Source organism: Phaenicophaeus curvirostris, chromosome 5 (genome assembly GCF_032191515.1).
Source record: "Phaenicophaeus curvirostris isolate KB17595 chromosome 5, BPBGC_Pcur_1.0, whole genome shotgun sequence".
Lineage (NCBI taxonomy): Eukaryota > Metazoa > Chordata > Aves > Cuculiformes > Cuculidae > Phaenicophaeus > Phaenicophaeus curvirostris.
This window is the reverse complement of record NC_091396.1, coordinates 61334663-61359662: the sequence shown is the minus strand read 5'-3', so window position 1 is coordinate 61359662 and position 25000 is coordinate 61334663.

Below are 25000 nucleotides of genomic sequence, written 5' to 3'. Positions count from 1 at the left end.
AAGAGAAGAACTATGGCCATGTCAAGAAGATAGGTGAATTTGCTAAAATTTGAAGAAGCAAGCTAATAGAAATAAACAGACCATGTAGCAGGGAACATGCTCATAAAAAATCAGATACTGTTCAGAAGGAGGGGAGGGAGAACATATATATTAAAGGAAGAAAAGCCAACAGATGAAGCCTTTAGGTTGGTATGTTTGTATTTTCTAAAATTAGAGAAGCAACATAAACATTGAAGTTAATTGTCATAGAGAAACTAATTTTTGTCCCAAGTGAGGAACAGGACATATTGTACCTCTGTTTGACAGAAGAATTTAATATTTTTCCCTTGGAAAGTTCTTGAGCCTTTCCCTGTATTGACTAAAGAATCTGTGTCTGTCTGTAGGGATAGAGCTTTGTCCAGTCTTTCTGCTTTTCTCTTACACGATTCAGGAAAGAATACAGTGTGATGCTGCTTATTTATTATTTGTGCTGACCCAGTGCAAACAGCCTGGTTCTGGTCTAAGAGTATTTTTAATCCTTTGTATGAATATATAGCAAATAACAATCACTAAAGATCTCTTAGCTTAAAACATATTATGTAATAAGTGAAAAAAACCCTGTGCTATAGAGAGAAGGAAGAATGGCCACCCTGTTGTGCAGAATCATAGGTAGTCTGAAATGGAGTTTAGGGGTACCTAACTTGTCTTAAGACTTCAGTAAAGCAGAATTTTCATGGTTGTTATGGCTTAGTCAATGAAAACTAACCTGATTGGAACATCTTTGGGAAAAAATGATGTTTTCTTTCCTAATGCCTGTCAAGGGTGGTTCAATCCATGATTAAAGTAGACAAGCAGGATTTCAAATCCTGTTATCTGTCAATAGATTAAAACAAACCAACCCCAGAACAGTTGTTTGATGTGCTCAGTGTTTTGGTAGCAATGAGAGAGAACTGGTTACTCCAGTAATAGCCCCCTTGATGGCATCCATTACCCACACACAGTTCTGTGTTCACCAGACATCGGTACAGAGGAGAAAAGACACTTTGAAATTTCAAACTTTTGTTTAAGATGGGAAAATAATTGTCCCAGTACCCAACCTGCAGCTTCTGAAATTCTTAAAACTTTTTCTGTTTCATTGTCCCTTGGAACCTCTTTAATTTGCTTGAACTAACCCTTTACATTTTATGTATGCATTAGGGAAATGGTACCTTTATTTGTTGAATGTAAAAAGCTGGTTACATAAAGCATAATTTTCCATCAGATCTTGTGCCTACTACCTGATTTTCATCTCAGGCTGGTGGAACAATGTGGTTTCTTGGGTAATGGAGCGAACTAGGGAGTATGTATTGAAGGGAACACTCATGCTGTACTGACAGGAACGGTATTTGGTGGACCACTATAGAAGTCTCCCTGAGGGCATTGGCCTAGTTTATGACTGTAGTTAAAAATAAAATAACAAGCAAACTGAATACTCACATCAATTTGTAGAGGGCCAGAATATGGCTAAAAATGCAATCACTTCTGTACCAACTAGAATTTCTCTGTTTTTATATACTCTCTTCAGATTGGGTCATGTTTTGCTGTGTAAAGTTGCAGTGATTATTTTAGAGAGGATAACAGAGTAGTAATCAGCATGATACCTAGTACTGACTCTCTCTTGGGCATAGGTTACACTCTGAATTCAGTTTATTTACATTAGCTGTGGCAGGAATGCTTTTTTAAAATTTCTTTATGCATAACATTTGCTGTAATATCTTTTTTGTATGGCAGCTAACACAGATAACATTCGTACTTGTTTTAGTCAGATAACTAACTTGTTTTAACCACCCTCTCTTATGCAACTATATTCACCAGGATTGAAAACTGAATATTGCCCAGGAAGGTCTTTATTTGCAGTTACAAAAAACAAGAAGTACTGATCAGTTAATCAAAAAGATGCTGCAGTGACCTTGGGAAACTGCAATGTGTAGAGATCTCACACGTGTCTTAATAATGAAAAATCACAGAGTGTTAAAGAAAAGCTCTGGTCCTGCAAGTGTTAGTGTCTTGACAGCACCCGATGCTTATGCCAAGCCCCATCAGCTTCAACTGTATGACTGCAGCAGTGCAGCAATGTGGTCATAGAACCAGAGTGTGTATAAGCAGAGAATAATAGATGTGTCAGGCTGGAAAAGTCTTTGAGAAGTAGCTGAGTCCAATGCTCTGTACTGACAAAGTATGGATGTCCTCTGCAGCTGTTAAAAACCTTTAGGCATGTGTAGGGACAGTATAGGAGATTATAAAATCTCTCTGATTGTCCTTATTCTAGTGTCACCAGCTTTAGTGGTAGAAAATTTACCCTAGACCTCAGACTGAATCTTTCAGATACATTTAAGCTGATTCTTATTGTTTACCCTAGTAACCACATAAAGATAATTGAATAATTGACCTTGGTTTTTTTTTTTTGTTTTTCTTTTTTTCTGGAAGGCTTGGAAAAAAGTTTGTTTAAAGGGCACAGATTAAATATGTCAGGAAAGCATTGAAAGTAACTTAGTATATTGAATTATTGTTCATTTCATAGCTGAAAATAGTTTTGTCATGATATTCTTAATGCTAGCAGTCCATTTCCCTAATAGACCAAATTCAAGTGGTTAGCCTGCACACAATGTTGTAATTACATATGGGAATATTATGTTGACAAACAAGAACTTATTGCTCCACTATCATTTTGAAGTACTATCTATTCTTCACAATGAAGAATTTATAAAACAGACTGTATATCCAGAGCATTTTATTTTTGCATAACTAATTGAATGTTATGTATTACAATGACAATTTCTTTCTCTTGAAAGATGTTGCTCACATCTCTCACCCCATATATTGATTTGTCTGGAGGTGGTTAATGAAAAGAGACCATTTGAGACATAGTTTTATTCCAAAGATCATTTGCAGTCATCATGATAAGAATACAAATAAATGCAATACAGTTTAAAAACAAAAAAGGCAAATACACCCAGTTTTGTTGAAAGACGATTTGATAAAACACATTTCCAACTCTGGCTTCTTCCAGCAAAGCTCTTTTCAGACAAACGTGTTTGCCAATAAAACTTCTGATTGTTTTCAAATTTTTATAAGTAATGATTTCTAAAACAGTCATTCCCAGCACCTGGGAACAACGTTCCATAGGAAGGACCACTTGTAGTTGCCTTATTCTATATATCTATTGTCTCCCTAAATATCTGCCAGGGAGACAATACATACAGATTTTGTGCTTGTCCCAGCTCTATAAACTCTTTTGGTCTTCATAACATTAATTATGTCCAAAAATCCCTAACTACTAGATGTTAACTTAAGTGGAATTCATGGAAAATAACTGCTACATAATATTCTTACCACTGAATAACTGGAAAGCATTAAACTCAGCTCATGATGGATAATATACACAAAAAGATGTATTTCTGGTGTTTTCAGGCAAAGAATCTAGCCTACTAAAATTAATCAACTCTTCAGAGTTTCGAGACAGTTTTTCTTGATAGCAATTGGCCAACTGAGCCCTTACAAATGTCTGGATAGTGCAGTCTTGCAACAGAGCAGCAGTTGTTTTATAACCGCACACACTTGTTTCTGAATGATTCTTCTACCTGTTTTCATTTTTCTCTCTTCTGCTAGGTTCTGACCTTTATGTTTGGTGTATTTTCCCTGTTACAAATATGAAACCCTTTTTTATTTAATTTGCAACAATGATGTGTGATTACTGGACATACTACTTTATTATTGCAGAGATGACTAGCCCTCTCACAAACACATGCAAAGGTATACAAGCCAAGAAGCAATATTTTTATACAAATAAAGGCAACTTAAAAGTCTGATTAGAAGTTTAATTTCCGTAAGAACATTCAATGGGTTAGTGTTAGTTTTATTGTCTATTTAATCACACTTGAAAATGGAAATGCACATCTAATTTCTCAAGAACTCCACCTGACAAGTTCAAGTCTGAAATGCTTTTCTTGGCAGGGCACAGCAGGGATGGTTTTTAAGTGCTCTACTGACAGTGTTAGGATGTGATGTAGCAGAAAGTGTGAAATATCCCTTTTAAGACTGTTTCAAGAATGAGGTGACAAAACAGTAGATGAGTAGAGTTCATGGGAATCAACACAATGGGTAAGAAAATAGCAGGTAAGTCTCCCTAATGAAGGAAGGCTGAGTAATTTTCTTTCATTTCTCTAAGAGAAACTGAGATGAACTGTAGTATACCATGGTGTACTTCCTTAGACTCTCTAGTTGGGGCAAGGCATGTAGGTGAATAAAGTGAAATCCTGTAAGAAAGAGTAAGTGTGAAATAAATGTTGCATATAAGGTGCCTGCCATCCCCAAGTTAAAAATCATTGGCCTCTTCACTGATGTGAAGCTTTGAGGTGAAACGTTTTTTCCCCTGATTTTGGGCTGCAAAATGCTCTTTGCTTCAGTGTTTTGTTCTAGAACTTCATTTTGAACTGGAGGCATAGCTGCGATAGAGCCATTATGCTGGTCATTGCATCTGTATAGTGAAATGTGTCCCAAAGGTGATCCCAAAGACAAGAGTAAGAAACTGAGGGCAGCGAATAAAAATTAGTGATGTATCAGGTCAGTGAGAGAAGTTAACTAAATCTGGGTTTCCTAATTTTGACCTTTTGGAGATCATAGCAATTTTTAAATTAAAGTTTAATTTGACACACAAACGAGTACATTTCATGTTAGTGCTGCTGTCATGGGGGTGTGTTCAGGGTGCAGAGAACATCAGAGTGAGGAGGGTCTGCTCTTGGCATCACTAGTGTAGGCTTCAGTCATAAATCGGCTTTCAAAATCAGGCTGTAAATAATTTCTTTGACTTTACCTTGACAGTGCACAGTGTTAATTTATTTCTTCAGCTTGCTGTTTAGTTTTTATAAGCTATAAAACAACGTGAAAATCAAAAGCTGCCTGTTGATTGGATTAATGCACGCAGACAACAACTCTTGATCTTAGTCTTTAATGGAAGTGTTAAATGTGATCAAAGAGAAAAGAGGTGATACCTAAAAAATGTGCGTGTTGGAAGAGACTGGAAAAAAAGCAGCCATTTAAAGAGCTTTCCCTGAGCATCAGGGAAAATGGTGATTCTTGTAGGAGCCAATAATAAGAAAGAACCAAAGATATGCCTGGAGCCATATTATGGTTATCCAGCATTGTAAGGATTAGCCTTTATTTTGTGAGCACGTGATGGGTCTATTCTGTTGAGTTCTAACAGAAATATCCAAAGATATTCAGTGTTAAATATTTTAGGATGATTTTCAGAATTTAGAGCTTTGTTTTCAGAGCTGGCATGCGCTGAAAGTTCTGTAGTTTTGCTACTAGAATTCTTAAGTTATGTGTCTGGGTCTTGAAATCAGGATGTTTTTCACCATGCTGGCTTTACTGAAAAAAACCAAACCAAAACTGATAGGTTTGAGTGAGTATTTGATTGTTTCCCAAGCAATGAGTTCTCTAAAAAATAAGTCATTTATGAAATAAATTCTAGCATATTGTGTCTTGTGGGATGGAGAGGGAGGAAGGGAGAATTGTGTGCTCTTCAGTGACCTTCAGTATATCAAATTCAAGTATTTCCAACACTGTTTATAATTTTGTATTGGTATATGTTTAGAGGGAAAGAAATATACAGGAATTGCCACACTGGTTTAGATTAATTGCTCATTTAGTCCAATATCCCATTTTCAATATTGGACACTACGAGATGGATTAAAAATACATGAGAAATTTCACAATGCAACATGCCTAGTTACTGTCCATTAATAGGTTAGGTCTTGGAACACAAAGCTTTCTAGTTATCAGTCTTTTTTTTAAAAAAAAAACCCGAACAAACCCAAATGTTTTCTCCAGACTCTTGTGTCAAAAAGGGATGTAGACTGCAGTAATAAATTTAATCCCTTCAAGGCTGAGACAGAGTTTCTCCCAGCTCCCCTGTGGGAAGGCAGACCCCTCCTCTTTCTTGGTGACTCTCACAGTCATATGGTCTCATCTGTATAGAGCTGCTGCTGACTGTCTCAGTTCCATAGATGGTATTTAGGTGAAGTCCCATAATAGATGATGCATAAAAATCCAAGACATATAGAGAGGATATGTTATTTGTAGTATCTGTGCATTGACAGAAACCTCGAATTTTGAGTAACTTATATGATAAATAGCAATGTTGGAGTTTCTGATTAAAAGCAAAACAAAACTTCTAAAATGTGCGTCACATTTAATCATATATTGAACACAGAGGAAGACAGCTGACTCTCTACTTGCATGGTGCTGAGTGCCCAAAATCAGCATGAATATTGAGAACTGAAGAAATTTGAATGGGTGGCCTTGGAGCATTTTTTTGTTCTACGTACATTAGACAAATGCTGAGCTCTACTTCTCACCTTCTCCAGTTAAACTGGATGCGTTAGCTACTCATCATATTGACCCATAGTGTACAAAGTTCACTTTCACACTTGCTTTACAGCAGAATTTGACACATTAACCTCAGTACTGTGATCTTTTCATGGCCAGTGTAATTACAGTGATCTCTTAAGGTACACTTGAGAATTGTTTAGTGGAGATGAAAAGCAAAAATGTCCCCCACAAAAAGCTTCTCTTATTATACAGAAGCTTGGAGAAAAAAGGTAACTTCAACTTACCTTTTGGTTTTTTTTCAAGGTCTCTTAGTACTTCGCTTACCGTACATAAAAAAGAATGCACTGGATTTTTATGGTAGCAATATTTAAAGTTGAGATCATTAACATCTCTAGAGCAGGCATAGTACCTAGTTAAGGCTGAAAAATGTTTTCACTGGGGACAGACTGACCAGAAATTCTAGCAGGGCTCAAGTGAGTCAGGGTAGGAGCAAAAGGTGCTGCTCCCATACTTTGTAAGGCAATTCATCACGTTGCCCTTAGATAATTTCTTAGGCCTTTCTTAGAGCCTGGCTGGCTCTAAGGCAACTTCAGAGGAGAATATCTGAAGATAGGACTTCTTCACTCTTCATGGGCTTTCCTGGAAGGAACTCCCTGTTTTCTGTGATCTAGAAAACCCTGATGAAAAGCCACGTGCCTTATTTCTGCTTATGTTTATCATGTTGCAGAAGGAAGCCCTGAATAGTATTGTCAGTATGATTAGTTATGGAGAAGTTTGCAAGAATAGAAAGACCTGGTTTATACATAGGTGCTGAGCAAGTAGCAGTAATTCCAAAATGTAAGTAGTATGTATCATCCAAACCAGAACATAGTACAAGCTAGTTATAGAAGAGAAATAATCAGTGGGTTAAATTTCTGTTAATAGTCTGTTATTGTAATGGTAACAGAGGCAAGACAAAAGCACAAAGTTTATAAAAGAGAAAAAAAACATTGGATGAGTTAGGGTTTGAAGAGATGAAAAGAACCAATTTTCTCCATGGAATTAAGTATGTCTGTTCCAGAATGCGTATGTCTTAAGATGAGACATTTATTTATTTCATGGAGCTTCCAGAACAAGCTTGCAATGTGGTGCTAGAAAGCCTCTTTGGATAGGCTCAGGGTATAAATAACTGAAAACCAACATTAAAAAGTTGGAGGTTCTTATTACAGAGTAAAAGGTATTGATCCCCATATTCAAGTTTTCCTGAGAAAATAAGTAAATGCTTCTCCGCTTCTTTTTGTCAAGTGTTAACAACTTTGAAAGGCAGCAGAGAAAAAGGCATCTAGGCATACAAGTCTCTTGATCTTGTTGCAGGAACTGTAGCTGATGTTTGGTTAGAATTTGTGTGCATAATACAGAAGTGCTGTTTCTGTGTTTGTACTCAGGAGAATGGTGGTAACATTGCAAAATGCCCTGCAGAGAGTCCTTTGTGCTTCATAGTGTACCAGGACAGCAATGTGCCTACAGACATTGCAGAGCGGCTGGAGCAGGATCTGTCAGGGGAATAAGTAGGAAATGCCAAAGCAGCTGTATTACAGGAAGATGCTGAGACAGGTAAATTGACTTGGCCCGTGTTCCCTGTCTTTTTACATCTTCATAGCCTGGCATCTAATCTCTGCTGTCCAACCTTCCTGTTGCCTACATCATAGTGACTTTTTCAGTCTGTTAGGTTGCAGCTCAGGTCATTTTCCCATTCCCATCTTATCCTGGCAATTAGTGAGACTTGTCTTGTGACTCAAGCAAAACACTTTTTTGCTACTGCATTTACGGCAAATGCCTTGCAGCTGGAGAATTATCAGTACAATCCTTTTCTAAAGGAAATAGCTAAAACCAAAGGCTACGTGATTGCGATGCAGTGTTTTAAGGCATGGAGACGTTTGCTAAATAGAGTAACCCAAGTTCATAATAACTTTACCAGTTCTCTGCTGATTGCTGATATGTTATAGAGATTCTCTACCTTGTTCAGATAGGGGCTAAAGCCTAGTTTTTACAACACTTGCAGAGCTAATGTGGCTGTTCCAGGAATGGAAATATTGGCAGGTTATTAGTTTAGCTGGTTGGTACACAGTGCTATAAGAATAAATGAGCAATAGCTGAAGGCAAAAAATTCCCAGGATCTTTTTAATCTCGCTTTGTGATACAATTCAGTCTAAAAGGGAGTCTTCTTGTAGCTTTGCTTAATAAGGTTTGTGAGATGATATTTATCTCTCTGGTGGTGTAGTACATACTATACTCTTTGGAAAACCTGCCAAGAAAGACTTATGGTAACACATTGGTGGCATGATACAAGCATATGGAGCAATAACTCTCCAAAGCATCATCATGAATGATAGGCTATTTCTCAGGTGTTAGCTGAGCAGTTTTAATATTTGCTTTCATATGTTGTTATTCTGAAGCTGAATTTGGTATTATTAATTGTGTTCCCCAGTTGCTGAGTTGACTTCTCTGCTGAATTTGGTATTATTAATTGTGTTCCCTAGTTGCTGAGTTGACTTCTCTGCTGTGTCACCCATTGCTAATGGAATCTACTTATACTGGGATAACTGAGTCTTGACTAAGGAGTATGTACAGGTGTCACCGTCCTTAAATTAAACCTAATCTTGCAGAATACTGAAAACTATCCCAAATGTTGTCTTGAAATACATGAGATTTCAAGAGCAGAGGCATTAAGTCAGCTTAGATGGTGATATCCAGATAAATTTAAGAAATCTCTAGCAGTCAAGAATGAAGCGTGCTCATTGAAACTTCCAAAAATAAATTCCTATGTTCTTGTGTTCTGTAACTGTGGATTTAACAAAGAATCCAGCAAAATTATTCAAAATTCAGGGTTGCCGACTCCTTTCCCCCTCCTCCATCTGTAAGGAGTTACCTGTTATCTTTTCTGTTCATGAACAAGTGCAACAGGAACTGTAATTATTCAAGTATGATTTGAGAGTATGTTTGAATAAAAATGTTAGAGGGGGTTTGCCTTTTTTTTTTTTTTTTAGTGTACTGCATTCTTCCTTTTTCGGGTAGTGGAAAATGGATTCTTTTGATTAGGCAGATCAAATGTCTGCTGAGACCATATGAATGTAATGTTGACTGCAGGCAGCATTTACCTTGGAAGCTAAGAGGATGAAACACCCCTACTACTGCTAATTGGCATAGCCTACCCACTCTGGGCTATACAAAATGATATTCACCACATGACTCTGTAGTCTTTGCCCTTCAGACAGGGGCTGCTCCCAGCTTTGCATACAGGAGGCTCTTGGGGCAAGTGTGTGCATTTATAATTCTTCTATGATAGCTCTGTAATAACCTGTGCTTTGGAGAGCAGTCTTGACAGTGAAGGTTCCAGAGGTAGAGCACTTTCTTAAAGTGGATAAAGAAGGGCTATGACAATAGTCAAAGCCAAATTAACTGAGAAAATCTAAAATCTCATCAGAAATAACTGGAGTTTGAAAGGCAGTTTAGAATATACACAGCAAAATCCTCTCCGAATGCTGTTGTTCTTGTCTTCAATTTGCTGTTTCAGCATCAGGATATCTTGCGATGGGGGTTGAATTCATTTCAATCACCACAGCTTTCTTGCAGTGCGGATAATATGTGTCATTGTAGCTATAAGAAATTATTTCTACCAGGACAGAAATGATGGTTTATAGTACTTCAGCTTGGTTTCAGGATCACACAAGACATAATTTATATGAACTTTAATGACAGATAGAAAAAGAACAGTAGATGCTGCTGTGCTCACTGAAGCTAAGACCAGATTTGAATATTTTTTACTGCAAAAAGATGGTTAAAGGATTCCCACAATGTCTAGGTTTTCTTTGAAGTGTAGATCTAACATTATTTACTTCAAGAAGCATTTTATAAAAGATTATTTTGCTTAATAAAAAAGATATCTCAAATTCTCCTGTAAAGATTTAATCTTTGGGTAATTCCAAGGAGAATTAGAACACACAGCATGTTAGAAATGTTTCAGGCTGCCTCAACACCTTAGGTACCATGTCCAGAGATGCAATGGAATTGGATGCATGTACAAGTGTGAATTGACTTTTTATTTCTGTCTGTTTCAGTAAAAGCTATGGATCTGGTTGAGAAGTTTTCAGCCAGACTCTATAATAGACCAATGCTTGTGTTTGACCAAAAATTACAAATTAATCTAGCCATGAGAAGCGATGGCAGTGAGTGACAAGGTTTTTTAAGAAAAATTTCTTCACAAGGGTCTGTGTGCTCCACGGTTACATGTGTTCAAAAGCACTGGGTCACAAAAATAGAAGTAGTAGTTGCACACGACAGGCTTACAATAGAAGCTTGCTGAAGTGTGGGTTGTTTTTTTTTTGGTTTTTTGGTTTTTTTTTCAGTATTCATCTGGTTTTGACTAGGGCTCTAGCATCAGAAAAACCCACACTTTTGGTGTAGAGAAAATGTTTGCAAAGATTCCCGAGCAGTCACTTTAGGAGAGAAGAATTATAGACAAGGTATATTGATGTCTAATCAGGGGTTTTGATAAAGATGTGAGAATAGTGTGGGGAAACATATGCCTGTGTGTGGAGACCTATGTGTTTTCAGGAAGAAGAGGAGCTCTTTGATGCATCACAGGGAAGTTTCCTGTGTCTTGGAGAAATGGAGGACAGAGAAGACTGGAATGAGTAGCAAGAAAAAGACTTAAAGTGAGGGAGATCAGAAACTGCCCCATAGTGTTTCAGGAGAAATACCTGTATCTTCTTTCTAGGGGATATTTAAAACCCAAAAGCTGTTGGAGTCAGCAATGGAGAGGCTTACTGCTCTGACACAGAGTAAGGAGCTGAAAAAATCCCTTTTATTTATCCTACTTGGAAAAAAAACAAGCTGGATTTCTGCATCCCAAGCTGGTGGCACAAAGCCAGCAAACCTTGGAAAACACTGTCAGTGAATAAATTTGATTGGCAGTTTGTGAGATTTGCTCAGTGTGAAAACTAATGATATCACTTTTTAAAAGGAGCTGTTTTAGAAAGGAACAATTCTTAGATAAATATATGGATCTGCTTCATTTTTTAAGAATGTTTCCAAGACTGACAACTTGGACATGTGTTGTGGAAATTTTAACTGTTGTTGGAGTACAACAGCACTGGACACAAGGTCACAGAAAAATCAGATTCAGTCTTAGCGCTGTCGCTTATTATAAACTTCAGCAACAGATTATATTCAAAGGCAATTTCAGTGAACCTAGAGATACATTTTTCAGTAAACTACTTATTTGGAGGCTATTAGCAGTTCAATGAGGATGAAAGAATAGCACAAAGTGTCATATTTGAAAACCTTATTAGAGAACCAGTTTTGTAGTTCGTAGTGAGAAATTCATTTGTTCGACAGGCGAAGAGCAATTTTTATCACCTGCAGAAAATTCACAAGGAAGAGGGATTGATACAGCATATGCAATTAAACAATCAAATCTAGTGCTTAATTAAATTGTTCAGTTATAAGATGCCACACTTCCTAAAATCTCAGAAGTAATTATTGATCATCAAATACTCTGCCACTTCTGGGTTTGTCATCAGCTGAAACTGGTGAATTATTCATGTATTTCAATTTAATACAGTAAATGTTCTTTCCTATGATTAGTATCTGTGTCAAATGTCTAAATGTAAGTTGTTTCATTTCTTCTTGTCGTAGTATGACCCCTGGCTTGCTCACACTGCATGCCTGTCACTCCAGTGTAGGGCAAGTTCTGCAGTCTTTTCCTGGATAAAAGAAACAATAGCTTCTCTGGAAGGTGGTGCATGACAAAAGATGGGTTTAAGGTGTAGAAATTATAGGATAAAGTGTTTTCTGCCTTTAATAAGCTAAGCAGGAGAAGGAAAGAATCCTCAAAATCAAGTTTTCTTGGAAGAGAAAAGCAAGAAACTGCTTTAATTTACCACAATATTTGCATATTTTACATTATAGTTATGCAAACAGGAGAGATTTAATCCTGCCTGTAAGCACATCTTCATAAATGCATTATAAAGCCTTCCAGAACGAATAAAATCAGCTGAAAATATACAACCCTTGATAGTCACATTGAATTTATTACTTCTACTCCATTCAGTGAATATTTACAGTCAGCACACATTTACACTTCTTGGTAAGAGCGTTTTAGCAAACTTTACATTTAAAGACCTTTTTTTCTTCCTGATGTCAATTGGGACTTTTATGCCTGAGCCAATAGACGTGAGTATATTTGTGTCTATATGCGTGAAGAATGAACAACCAGTGAGAAAACAAGCCAATGAAGAGCAGGTTATTGGGCCAAAAACTATTAACTATTTCAAATTCAGTTGGAGGAGTTTTCTCTTAGTGCTTGGAATCAATGTTAAGGCGTGATATGCTCACATGCAATAACTGCAACAATAGTTTCTGTGGTGATGTAAAATATATTAAATAGTTTATTTTAGGTCAATGATATTACTCCTTGTATTAAATGTGGCAAAGAAACCATACTGAGACAGGGAAGAGACCTTTTCTTTTTACCTTTTCACACTCTTCCCTCGTGCTGCAATACCTCTGTGAATCATTTAACTCCTATGAAACTAAACTTCAGGGATAATATTCTTGTTACGCAAGCCCTTTGATTTCTGGGAAGATAGGCAAGGGTTTTGGCACATCCGTGCAGCCTGCAGATACTTTACATGGATGTTCAATTTGCAAAATTCCATCCACCTAGAGACGGTAATTATCTCTGTTGGAAACTCTCTCTCTTCTCTCTGCGAGTCTTGAATGGGTTCAGACATAAGTGGGATATGTGAACCATTCCAAAACTGTTATTTTGAAGTGAAAGAGGGCTGTTGGGAAAACATAAAAGGTGTTACTATCTCCCCTGGCTCCTCTGGGTCTGTAGGGACTATTAGAGAACTGAATAACAAGATGTAATGTAGGCATAAGGCTTGTATCTAGGACTCCAAAACAAAGAGTTAGGGTCTAGGCTGAGTGACAGGCTGTTGCTTTATTACTGTCAGGGAAATTGATCCTTCTTTCTCCTTCAGTTGTACAGTCAGTTTTCACAGTTGCTTACCACTGGTTTCTTCTGATAGCTGCCTGCCTGTTGTGTACCCAACTGATGTATCTGTTTTTAGTCAAAAGATTGGATAGAAGATCTATGAGGGATCAGGTTGAAAACACCACTAGTGAGAAACACCTTATGTTTGTCCAAATCTGTGAATGGTGATATTTCCCTTTGTACAATGGAGACATTCTCGTACTGCTGTCACAGTCCTCCTGCAGCTCCTAAGATGGGGTACAGACGGCTTTCTTCACTGCAATCTCTGTAGAAATTTCACTTGTATAGTCTACTGCATATATGCCTGATGTATTTTCAGATACACCACATCTATGAGGGCTGAGGGTATGGGAAGTTGACAACACTGTTGTATGAGGAAGCCAGAGCAGAATCATAGAATCATAGAATAACCAGGTTGGAAGAGACCCACCGGATCCTCGAGTCCAACCATTCCTATCAAACACTAAACCATGCCCCTCAGCACCTTGTCCACCCGTGCCTTAAACACCTCCAGGGAAGGTGACTCAACCACCTCCCTGGGCAGCCTGTTCCAGTGCCCAATGACCCTTTCTGTGAAGAATTTTTTCCTAATGTCCAGCCTGAACCTCCCCTGGTGGAGCTTGAGGCCATTCCCTCTTGTCCTGTCCCCCATCACTTGGGAGAAGAGGCCAGCACCCTCCTCTCTACAACCTCCTTTCAGGTAGTTGTAGAGAGCAATGAGGTCTCCCCTCAGCCTCCTCTTCTCCAGGCTAAACAACCCCAGCTCTCTCAGCCGCTCCTCATAAGACCTGCTCTCCAGCCCCCTCACCAGCTTTGTTGCTCTTCTCTGGACTCGCTCCAGAGCCTCAACATCCTTCTTGTGGTGAGGGGCCCAGAACTGAACACAGTATTTGAGGAGTGGTCTCACCCCTGCCGAGTACAGAGGGAGAATAACCTCCCTGGACCTGCTGGTCACGCCGTTTCTGATACAAGCCAAGAATGGTTTTGGCTGGAAAAGTTTTTTAAGATCATCGAGCCCAACCATCAATCCAGCCCTGCTAAGTCCACCTCTAGACCATGTCCCCAGAAATCTACTCATCTTTTAAACACCTCAAGGTTGGTGGCTCAAGTACTTCTCTGGGCAACCTATTCCAATACTTGGCAACCCTTTCAGTAACTAAATTCTTCCTAATACAAAGCCTAAATCTCCTCTGGGGCATCTTGAGGTCATTTCCCCTTGTCCTGTCACTAGCTACCAAGGAGAAGAGACCCCAACATGCTACAACCTCCTTTTAGCTAGTTGTAAAGAGTGGTAAAGTCTTCCCTCAGGCTCCTTTTCTCCAGACTAATCAGCCCAGCTCCCTAAGCCACTCCTCATAAGGCTCTAAACCCTTCACCAGGTTTTTTGCCATTCTCTGGGCACACTCCAGCATCTCAATGTCCTCCTTGTAGTGAGGAACCCAAAGAAGGTAACAAAACCAGCACTTGCTGCTATGCCATTAGCAGGGAGAAAAAAAAAAATACAGTTTTGGGAGATCATGTGCCTGTCATTACATCCTGGAATTTCTGCAATATGCTGGCAAAGCAAAGTTTCTATTGGTATATCCTGCCTGCTGTCAATTTTTTTTCAATTCCAATTTTCAAGTCTTGAGCAATTTTGTATTTGCAATAATAAGTGGTACAGCTTAACTCTTCTCAAAAGAGAAAAACATATCTTAAAAAAAAAGCATCCAGTTGCTTGTTCGCTTTGTTTGAAAATCCTTGCTTTCTTCCTACAAGAAGTGTGTTCATCATAAGTGAGAATGTGTCTAGGCCAAGTTACAGCATTTGATTTCGAAGTATCATTCCAAAAGAGACAGCCACTTATATGTCTCCTGTAAACAAACAGGCAGAAAAACAAGATTATTATTTTTTTTTTAAGATCATCACAAAGGCGAAATGGCTTAGACATTGCAGTAATCCAGGGTGCTTTGTCTGTTCTCCCTGTGGAGAACTTTATAGCTTGTTTACTATGCTGAAATCTGTCTCTCACTTTACCAACTGCTTCCCAAGATGTTGACTTTGTCGAACCATGTCCCCTTCATTCTCCACTGTTCTGTTTCTTTTCCTGCCAGGATTCCAGAGTTGTTTACATGTTTGCAGTATGTTTCCTTTATGATTTTTTTTTTTTCAGCAGTTTTCTAGTTCCATTTGCTAGGCGAACTGGTCATTACCAAAGGTGGCAGGCTATACAGAACTTTTGCCTTACCTCCATAAACATGGAGACAGTAACTACACCCAGATCTTGGCTCAGTGGAGAGTGGTGGTGCAGATATCCAAGTGGCCTCTTTGTTTTAGTGTTTAAATATTTGAAGCCAAATAGACAACTTGGAGTTGGTGAATAAACAGCAACAGTGAATATTGTGACCAGTGGAGTTACAAGCTAGACATATAAATATGCTCTATTTGAAAGCCACAAAATAACATATGTTAGGGTTATAAGCTAGCAACAAACCTCTGGTGAGGTCAGCAATGACTTTTGAAGTCTCCCAGTCATTGTTTTGTAATTGCTTGTGGTGAAGCTAACCTGTAATGTCTAGAGAAAGACTATTCTTATCTTAAAGGTATGACTAGTGAATGGGTACATTCGAAAACAGACTTTGAGTAGATTTGTTTTGTTTCTAAACCCATCTCCCCTTGAGTTTGTTAAAGCTGTAGAGAGAATGAAGCTTTGCTGGTTTTCAAAGGGACTTCAGATTATTTTATGAACTGAAGTATTATGTCCACCATGATGCTCAGGAAAATTGGCAAACTCCTCTTATATTAATTATTTTATGCCTAGATAGACTTCTTTAAATTCTTGTGAATATTAAACACTTAATCGATTTAATTTTAGAAATTATTGTTTGCACAATGATTCTAATGAATTTCACTTATTTATTTAAGAATACGTTTGGATTCAGGTCTCAGTGTTGTTGACTCACTTGCAAATCTGGTGTGCAGCAGTGACTAATGTACTAGTTGCTGCTTTCTGGAAATGCAGACAAGCTTCAGTGTGATGAGCATTGTACTGTAGATTAAGGGATGAAGGCTGATAATGACTACAGAAGCTATAGCTAACATGCTTTAAAAAATACAAAATACTTGTGGTTGACTGTGATCAATAGATATCTTGCCCCTTGTGAATATAGTCAGGAAAGGCTTATTTCAGGGGATGAGGATTTGAAAAGTGTGTGACTTCACTGCTAACAGCAGAACAAATTACAGTTCAAGGCACTATTTGAAATAAAATGTGTACAAATATAAAGTGCAGACCTGTTAGCCAGATAGATAAGAGGTTTTGTTTGTAAAGTCCATTTTTGAGAGCAAAGGTAATCTATAAAATAACAAATGTGCTTGTTTCTACAGGAAATTTGGATTCTCTAGTGCATTTCCATGCCCCCCAATATTCTAACAAACTTGCTAACATGACAGAATAGTTGAGAAGTATGAAATTATCCTAACCAAAACCAGATGAAAAGCTCTGAATTCAGTTACAGGCAATTGCAATCCAGCACCTGTCCCATTGATAGCAGGGCCAAGCCACATGGCAGCTGCCGGCCCAACTCTGGCTTCTTTTCTCTGGCCTGACAATGTAGATTCTCCTTTACAGCTGCTTCCCTGAGAGCTTTCCTCTGGCATGAATCCAGAATGAAGTGCAAATGTCTACCTTTGGATTTGCAGTGAGATGCCTCAAGTCTTCTGACCCTGGAATACAAAAATGCTGTTGTGACTTAAGCACAGTGAGCATGGTGACGGCTTCAGCTTACCATCATTTTCTCTGTATGTCTGGGCTTAGCAGTGAATTGCTGTCACTTCCTCTCCATACTTTAGACTTCTTAACTACACTATGGCCAGAAGAATAGTAAAGTTACATTTGTGGTACACTCCTTTCCGAGTGTAGTGTGTGAGGGGATGATGGGGGGACAGGATTCCTGTAACCTGACCCTGTGCACAGAAGCAGAACTGGCTGAAGTCTTCGGCAGTTCATGATGTTTTATCATGGACAGAATCATAGTGTGGTGTAAGTGCATGCCAAGACAGATGTAAGTGGTATTCAGCCATTAGCAAGAGTCCTAAAGAACAGTGGTGCCAACTCTACCTCTTCTGAATTCTTCCTTCTTCTGAATTCTACTGATTTAAATGCTGCTCAGCCTAAGTGATAGTGTGGTTTTTATTTTCCTTCTGAAACACTAAATCAAAGCAAACCCAAACCACTTTTTTCAGCAGAAATACTGTAAGACAGAAAGCAGAAAACTTTTGAATTTCCCCAGGTAAACCTGGGAAAAAAAAAAATCTATCTACTTTTGGGCGTAATAGAATTAAGATATTTTGCTGTAGTTGGTCCAGTCAGAAAGTATCATATCTGTTTACTTTGTGGTTGCATCTGCTTAGCTTCCATGGTCCATGTAGGAGGCTGGGTTTTTTTGGCATCTTGTTTTGCTGTTCTTTCCTAAAGTCCTTTCCTTAGCTGGATTATAATTCCTGTGATATAGCATGAAGAACTTCTGCCAGCTGTGACTTTCTAGGAATCCCATGATTGCTATACGTGGTGGGTGGGAGGTGGTGATGGACTGGACAGTGTCTTGTCAGCAGAATTAAAAACTGAGGCTCTGACATTGCAGTTCGCAGAGAGCATTTAGGTGGGTATGGCTCACCATCAACATAGACTTCCAAAACATAAATATGCAGAAGCATTTAATTTGTTTGGGGAGTTTGGGAGTGTGGTATTTTCATTCTGTAGGCTGTTTTATATTTTGGGGGTTTTGTCCCATTTTGGGGAGTCCCTAAAATGAAAAAATAATTTTTTAGTCTGCTATATACTAGAAATCCTAGTTAGCATGTAAAAATCTGAGTTCACTACCTTGGGCCACAAGATTGATTTTAATTAGAATTCCATTTATTAAATATTTTTCCTTAGGTGTATCTTTCCATTTAGAGATATTGCAAGGAATGGAGGAAAGAATTCTCAAAGCTCTGATTAGCAGGTAATGTCAAATCATAATTCTGGCATGGCTTACTAAAACTTCAGAGTCAGAGGTCTATTTGGATTTTCCCTATTAATTTTTCCCATTTATTTCCTGATGGTAAAACTTGACATATATAGTTGCAGCTGGGGAGCAATGATGTACCAAATATTGTTTAGATTTTTTTGTGATCCTTTACAGTTATGTGACTAAACAGCATGACTACTGCTGCCTTTGTACTTCCATAGGATTTCCAGAGGACTATTCGGGTTGCAGCTTATTTATCTTCGACACCAGACATTTCAAGTGTTACCTGCAAGCTTTACAAAAGCCTCGATGCCAGTCCTGGACTGTGTGAGAAATAACCTGGCTGTATTTTGGATAACCAAAATGGCTCTTGCTGTGTTTACTTGCAGAAATGCATGAGCAATGTGCTGGAGCTAGTTGGGCTGGCTGCTTTGCAGAGCAGACACTGGTCTGAAATGGTAAATCTATCCTGCAGTGTGCTGTGATGTGTGGACTTAACAGTTCAGGTCGGTTACTGGCTTTCAGGGGTCTTCATCCATTATGCAGTATAGATGCACTCACAGAGATCAGAGAAGGAAACTGATTTCATTTTCCTGCCTCAGTTTTTTTGTTGTTATTGTTTGGTGTTTTAGGGTTTGTATCAGTCTCTGGAACAGTGTGGTTTTGACAAGGTTTCTTGAAATTTCAGTGTCGTCCCCTGAACTGTGAATCTAAAACTGCTAGCATGTTTTCCAGTTAGATGTTCCTTTTCCTTTTCTCAGTACATTTGATGAGGCTGATAAGCCTTTGAAGATTGCCAGCAGACATATATGGTTAGTGTAGTCTGACAACCTGGTCTGCACTGGATGGTAACTGGCTTTTTCCCTGTAAGCATTCCAACTCAACTCACCAGCATCAACAGCTAACAGTCTTTCTTTGTTAGCCTTGCCTCAGATGCAAGAGTCTTGCTAGTCATCTCCGGGGGGGGTTTATCTCAATATGGAAGCAAAAAATGCATTCGAAATGGAAAAAGAATTTTCCAAAGCAGTTGGTAGTCTAACACAAGGGAGGGGAGAGAGAGAGACACACACACAATCGCTGTGAACAGCCGTAAGGCTTAGACATACAGACCGACATAGACAGATTTACCACGTTGGCACTAATACTTTCAATCCTTTTACAAAAAGAAAATATTGCCAAGATGCTAATATATACACATGGTAGCAATATGTTCATGAGGAAGTGTAGTTAAGTTAATTACTGGAGCTGGGCTGTATGGACTGTGTGTTATACAGATGGACTGAGCAATACACAGACACTTTTTAAGTATGCAGATTCCTACTGAAGTGGCACAGCTTAATGACTCACTTGGATTAAAGCTGCTACAATCTATTGTCCCAATAATCCAGGATTTAAGCATGCTGTAATTGTATGTATCATGCATGAAGGAGCCATTTGTAGCTGTGGAAAGTTTAACATGCTCCTAGCTTTTTGGTTATCTTTTTTCTTTATGCCCAAGAGCCAAAGTTTGAGTCTCAGCTGTGCTTGTTGCACACAAAGACTGATTCCTTTCCTTACTCTCACTGTTGTGAACTAGAAGTAACTCTGCTGAAGTACATGAAAGAGGAGCCAGCTTGGGACTCTTCAGCAATAAGATACCGCTTGTCAGCAGGGTCTGCTTAGTGTCTTGCACTGCAGGTTGCCGCATGTGAGCCTTGCTTGTTTTTATTCTCTGTCAAAGAATGATTTGGGATAATAGGCAGACCCCATCTGTTCCCATTTTAGGATGCTTTGCTTTCTTTTCAGAGTCTGCCCATAAATAAACACACAGAGAAAAATACTGGGGTGTGAAGCGCACACTATGAGGTTAGCACAGAAGAACCCTGTTTGTGTCTGCTAGCACTGACGTGCTCAGCTGTTGCAGCATATATTGTACCTGACATCCAACATCACCTATGCAACTCCTTCAGGCCTAATTTCAAGTCTTACTGGAAAGGGCTGGGTGAACGGAAAATTAACCTCAAGGAACTAGTCCCTTCCTCTCAGGTAAAGTCATCTCCATAACTGCATTATTCTGCTGTGCAAGGTTCATACTGAGTGTCTGTGTGGGTCATGCACAGATTATGGAGGTGATGTGTGGGGCAAGAGGGGGTGTTAGGTGTCTCGTGGCACACACGTGGCTGGGAGAGTATAATTGCTTTCACAGTACTTGAGGGAAGGTAAAGCTTCATTGTTTTAGCCTTGATCTTTTTAGCCTAGAGAAGAGGAGACTGAGGGGAGACCTTATTGCTCTCTACAACTACCTGAAAGGAGGTTGTAGAGAGGAGGGAGCTGGCCTCTTCTCCCAAGGGGCAGGGGACAGGACAAGGGGGAATGGCCTCAAGCTCCACCAGGGGAGGTTCAGGCTAGACATCAGAAAAAACAAATTCACAGAAAGGTTAATTGGGCACTGGAACAGGCTGCCCAGGGAGGTGGTTAAGTTACCATCCCTGGAGGTGTTTAAAAGATGGGTGGATGGGGTACTCAGGAGCATGGTTTAGTGATTGATAGGAATGGTTGGACTTGATGATCCTGGAGGTCTTTTCTGACCTAATGAATCTGTGATCCTCATTTTAGCTGGGAGGGGGAAGAGACTTTCTGGGGTAAGGGGATAGCCTTCTATAGTGCAGCTGTCATTGAAGAGGGTTTTATCAAGGCATTCCGAGGAGGACATATTTGCAGCTGCCTGCATGCCTTTAGCATTTCCTTTACTCTACTGTGAATTCTGACCTGTGGCATTTTATGGTTTTCTTTATCCTGAGGTACAGCTGATTATTGCAAAGGAGCTGCCTGACACCTTTTCTGTCACAGCCAGACTTCTCTGAACAGATTAGCATTCCCTGTAAGCACCATGGAATGGGAGGGTGTGAACCCAGCCCGGTGTGAGTGATTGAACATTGGTATTACCTGATTCTTATAGTATTAAGGTAATTAAGAAACATGAGACTTCACAAAAATAGACAGCTTGTTGTACTGAGAGTATCAAAGGCATTTCTTCTCCCATGTCAATTTGAACAGTGCTCTTGGCTACTACATTACAGTAATCAGCTTAGCTAAATTTGTTTTGCATGTCTGATGTTAATAAATGATGGGTTGTTACTCTTTTAGGTTGAAATCCGCTGCATCTGCATAAAACAGGGAAGTTAGCAGTGAGACTTCAGAAGCTACAAGGCCGAGTGGAGGGCAAGGAGTCGAAATCCACACTTACAACAAGTGTGGGGCTGCAGAAGAGCAGTCCCAGTGTGTGTGACTTCGAGCTAGTGCAGCACCTGCATGTCTGTTGCATCCAGGCATGAAGAGCTTAGCATCTGCACAAATGTGGATTACAGCCCCACTAAACCTTTGAAATAGTTTCTGGTTATGGTAAACATTGGAGGTGTAATGGTGCTATGTTATGGTGCCTATGTGAGCAGGCGATTCTTTCTTCTCTCCTTTCCCTCTGTACCAGGGTGGGTCTCACAGTATGTGGGGCTCCTACTGCCATCGCTTACAGGCAGTTTTCAGACGTGGTCAAATGAAGAAATGATGGAAAAGTGAAGTCTCTGGTTAAACCCAGACTTGAGCTAGATTGAGGCAACTCACACAAGATGGAATTTTAGACAGTTTTTTTTCAGATCCTTTTCTATAATCTGCCCCTGCAAATATGCCATTTCTAATGGGTTCCATATGCCTCTAATTCTTCCTGGTATTTCCTTCTTTAAGGATTGCTCGCTTCAGCAAGAAGTCTGCCACTCTGCTGCTTGTTGTTTTGTTTGTTGTTGTTTTTTTTTTATAAATACCCAAACAAAAACTGGAAGAAGGCATAGGATTAGATGCCACTTTTATCATTCTTCATAGCCAACGTCAACCTATGTTCTGATGCTCCTGGTGGCAAGACAGAGTCTGTTTAAAACATGTATGCTAATTTAAGCAAGGGAGGTTGATGCATTTTGGAAGCCAGAAGTAGCAGCCAGAAGATTAAAGACTCTATGAGAAGCTCAAGGTGTCCACTTGCTAGTACTACTGTACTGCGTACCATTTTCCTCATCCATAACTAAATTTTGGGTTTCTTTTTTACGCTGAGTCTCTAAACTGCTGTCATGCTGAATTATTTCACCCTGGTTCCAGAGAATGGTCACAGGCTACTTTTTGTGGTCTGTGAATATGGAGGGGGTTTGAAAGCTCATTGCTACTTTACTGCCCACACATTTCCTCATCTATTTGCTATTTTGCTGCTGTCTCCTCCCTACATTAATCCTCCATTAACATCATAAGACACTGCTGAAGGATGCCAAGGTCACTCCTGTGCCAGCAAGCTTTGCATTCACATCTTAGTGCTGAGTAGGCCAGTTTTGGTTTTCCTCAAGAGGAGATTACCAGGTAAAGTATAACTGCTGAATCCCTGCAATTTTCCTGTGAAATAAGGGAATTCTGAAAAGCCAAACACTCTGGCCAAGACTGAAGTACTCTGCTTTCTGTACCATTTCCAGTGTCTAACCAAAGAAGGTTTCCTATTTAATAATCTGCTAAATTCCAAATTAGTGCAATTAGTGTTTGAGCTAGCTTGGTAAAATTGAAGAAGCAGGGAGCTGAACTGCCTCTGGCAATGTCTTCCCATCTCGCATAACCTGTCCTCCTCACTTGTCTCATCTAATACCATTTAAAAGAAACACCACTACTTAAGGCACGTACATAGGCTTATGATGAGAAAATCAGTTAATATGTTGACATACGAATTACTATTTTTAACTTGTATTAGACTAGCTGCTACAGCTTGTAAAGTGCCACACTAGGGATTTTACAAACAAATTGTAAAAGGGAGTTCCTGCCAACATACAGTTTATGATCCAGACAAACAAGATAGACCAAATGCAAGCGGAGGCAAGTGTCACCTTTAATTTGATTCTGTGGAAACTAAAGCTCTGAGAAAGAGTTTCTTCAAGGTCATAGTGAGAGATAGAGGGATTGATTCCCCACTTCCTGAGTCCTGAAACAATACCTTACTCATTAGGCAAGCATTTCTCCTCAAAGACTATAGAAGTTTCTCCAATTAAATTCCCTGCAGAAAGTAGAATTTTGAATTAGGAGCTAGCTTTTTTTTAAGTGACTCGCATATCCAGAGCAAGACCACCCATTAAAGGAGCCATTAAAAAATCAAGTTAGTCTCCTGAGGAGGATAGTTTTTAATTAAGATAGAGCAATCTTGATTGGATTCAGTGGGCCCAGTTCTTTATTGTATTTGCGGAGTGTGTATTCTAAAATAACCATGCTGTACAACTTATTGGTGTCTAGAACTGGGTAGGCTTGTTCTCTGTGAAAATTTAGTGTCTAGCAGCTGGGACATTAACGAGACATGGAAGGCTTTTTAAAAGAAAGAATGTTCTCCCCTGCAAACCCAAGGATCTTAGCATGAGATGTGGTTTGATTTGGCTAAAATCTGGCAAGGGGGAATCTAATATTCTATGAACTACTTGTGAAAGTACTGTACCTAAAGCATTTAGAACACAAGCCTATCATAGTTCTTTGACTTGATTTGTGTTCAAGGGGAACAGTAAGAGAACTTAATTGTATATTTTGTCACATTAACAGCAGTTGTCTTCTCCAGACCAGAGAACTATCCAGCTCTTGTGAATTTGATGGGAGGAGAACACTTCTTGAAAAAGGTCCCCAGAGATTATTAATGATAAATTGAATCTAATAGCTATTTAATGTCAACAAGGACATGTCAATATCAACAAGTGACAAATTAGTACTGGAATATAATGTGTTAAATTCTGCATTGCCATCACTGACTAATGAGGACTGACCTTTGCAGCAATATATACAGTCAGTTTATTAAAGCAGGGACAGAGCAATCTGCAGGCCTTTGGTCAATCCAGGTTGCTCAGGGCTGAGGAATTTCCATTTAACATATCTTTTCAGGTGATAAAGACTGATTCAATAGAGATCAGCTAATAAAGAAAGTGCTGGAAGCTACTATTAAATTCTAGCTTCTGTCAGCTTAACAGCAAAAACTTTTAATGAGGAAACCATTAAAGCTGACCTAATGAATCAGAAATGATTTTCCTTGCTGGCTAATTACAGAGTGCCTAGAATATCTTTCAACATATGTAATTTAGAAAATATGGATCTATTGAGTCCCTGTGCTCTCAAAGAAGACCTGTTGCATAGCAGAAAACTGGAAAATGCTCTCCTGGGGGGATGCAGGTTTGGCCTGAATTCACTGAGGAATCTCCATGGTCAGGTAGGCTGGGTGCAGAGGACATGCAAATGGATGAAATCAGTGCTTGATATGTATAAATATTGCCTTGTGTAAAGTGCTGTGGTTGTGGAGGATCACAGTAGGACACATGATGGACAAGAATGATTGCTGCATGCATCTGGTCTGGGACAAAGAATTATGATAACATCCTGGCAAGTAAAGTAGAAAGTATATCAAGGTATCCTGTTTACAATTACAATGTGAGGTGAGGCATCAAGGGACGTCACTGAAGATGATGTTTGCTTCTATTAGCAGTATATTCTGGCAGGAACATTTTCTTTTATGGTATAGGAAAAAGTCATTGATATTACAGTAATATCCAGAAATCAGAATCTTGATCAGATTGGACACTTAAGAACC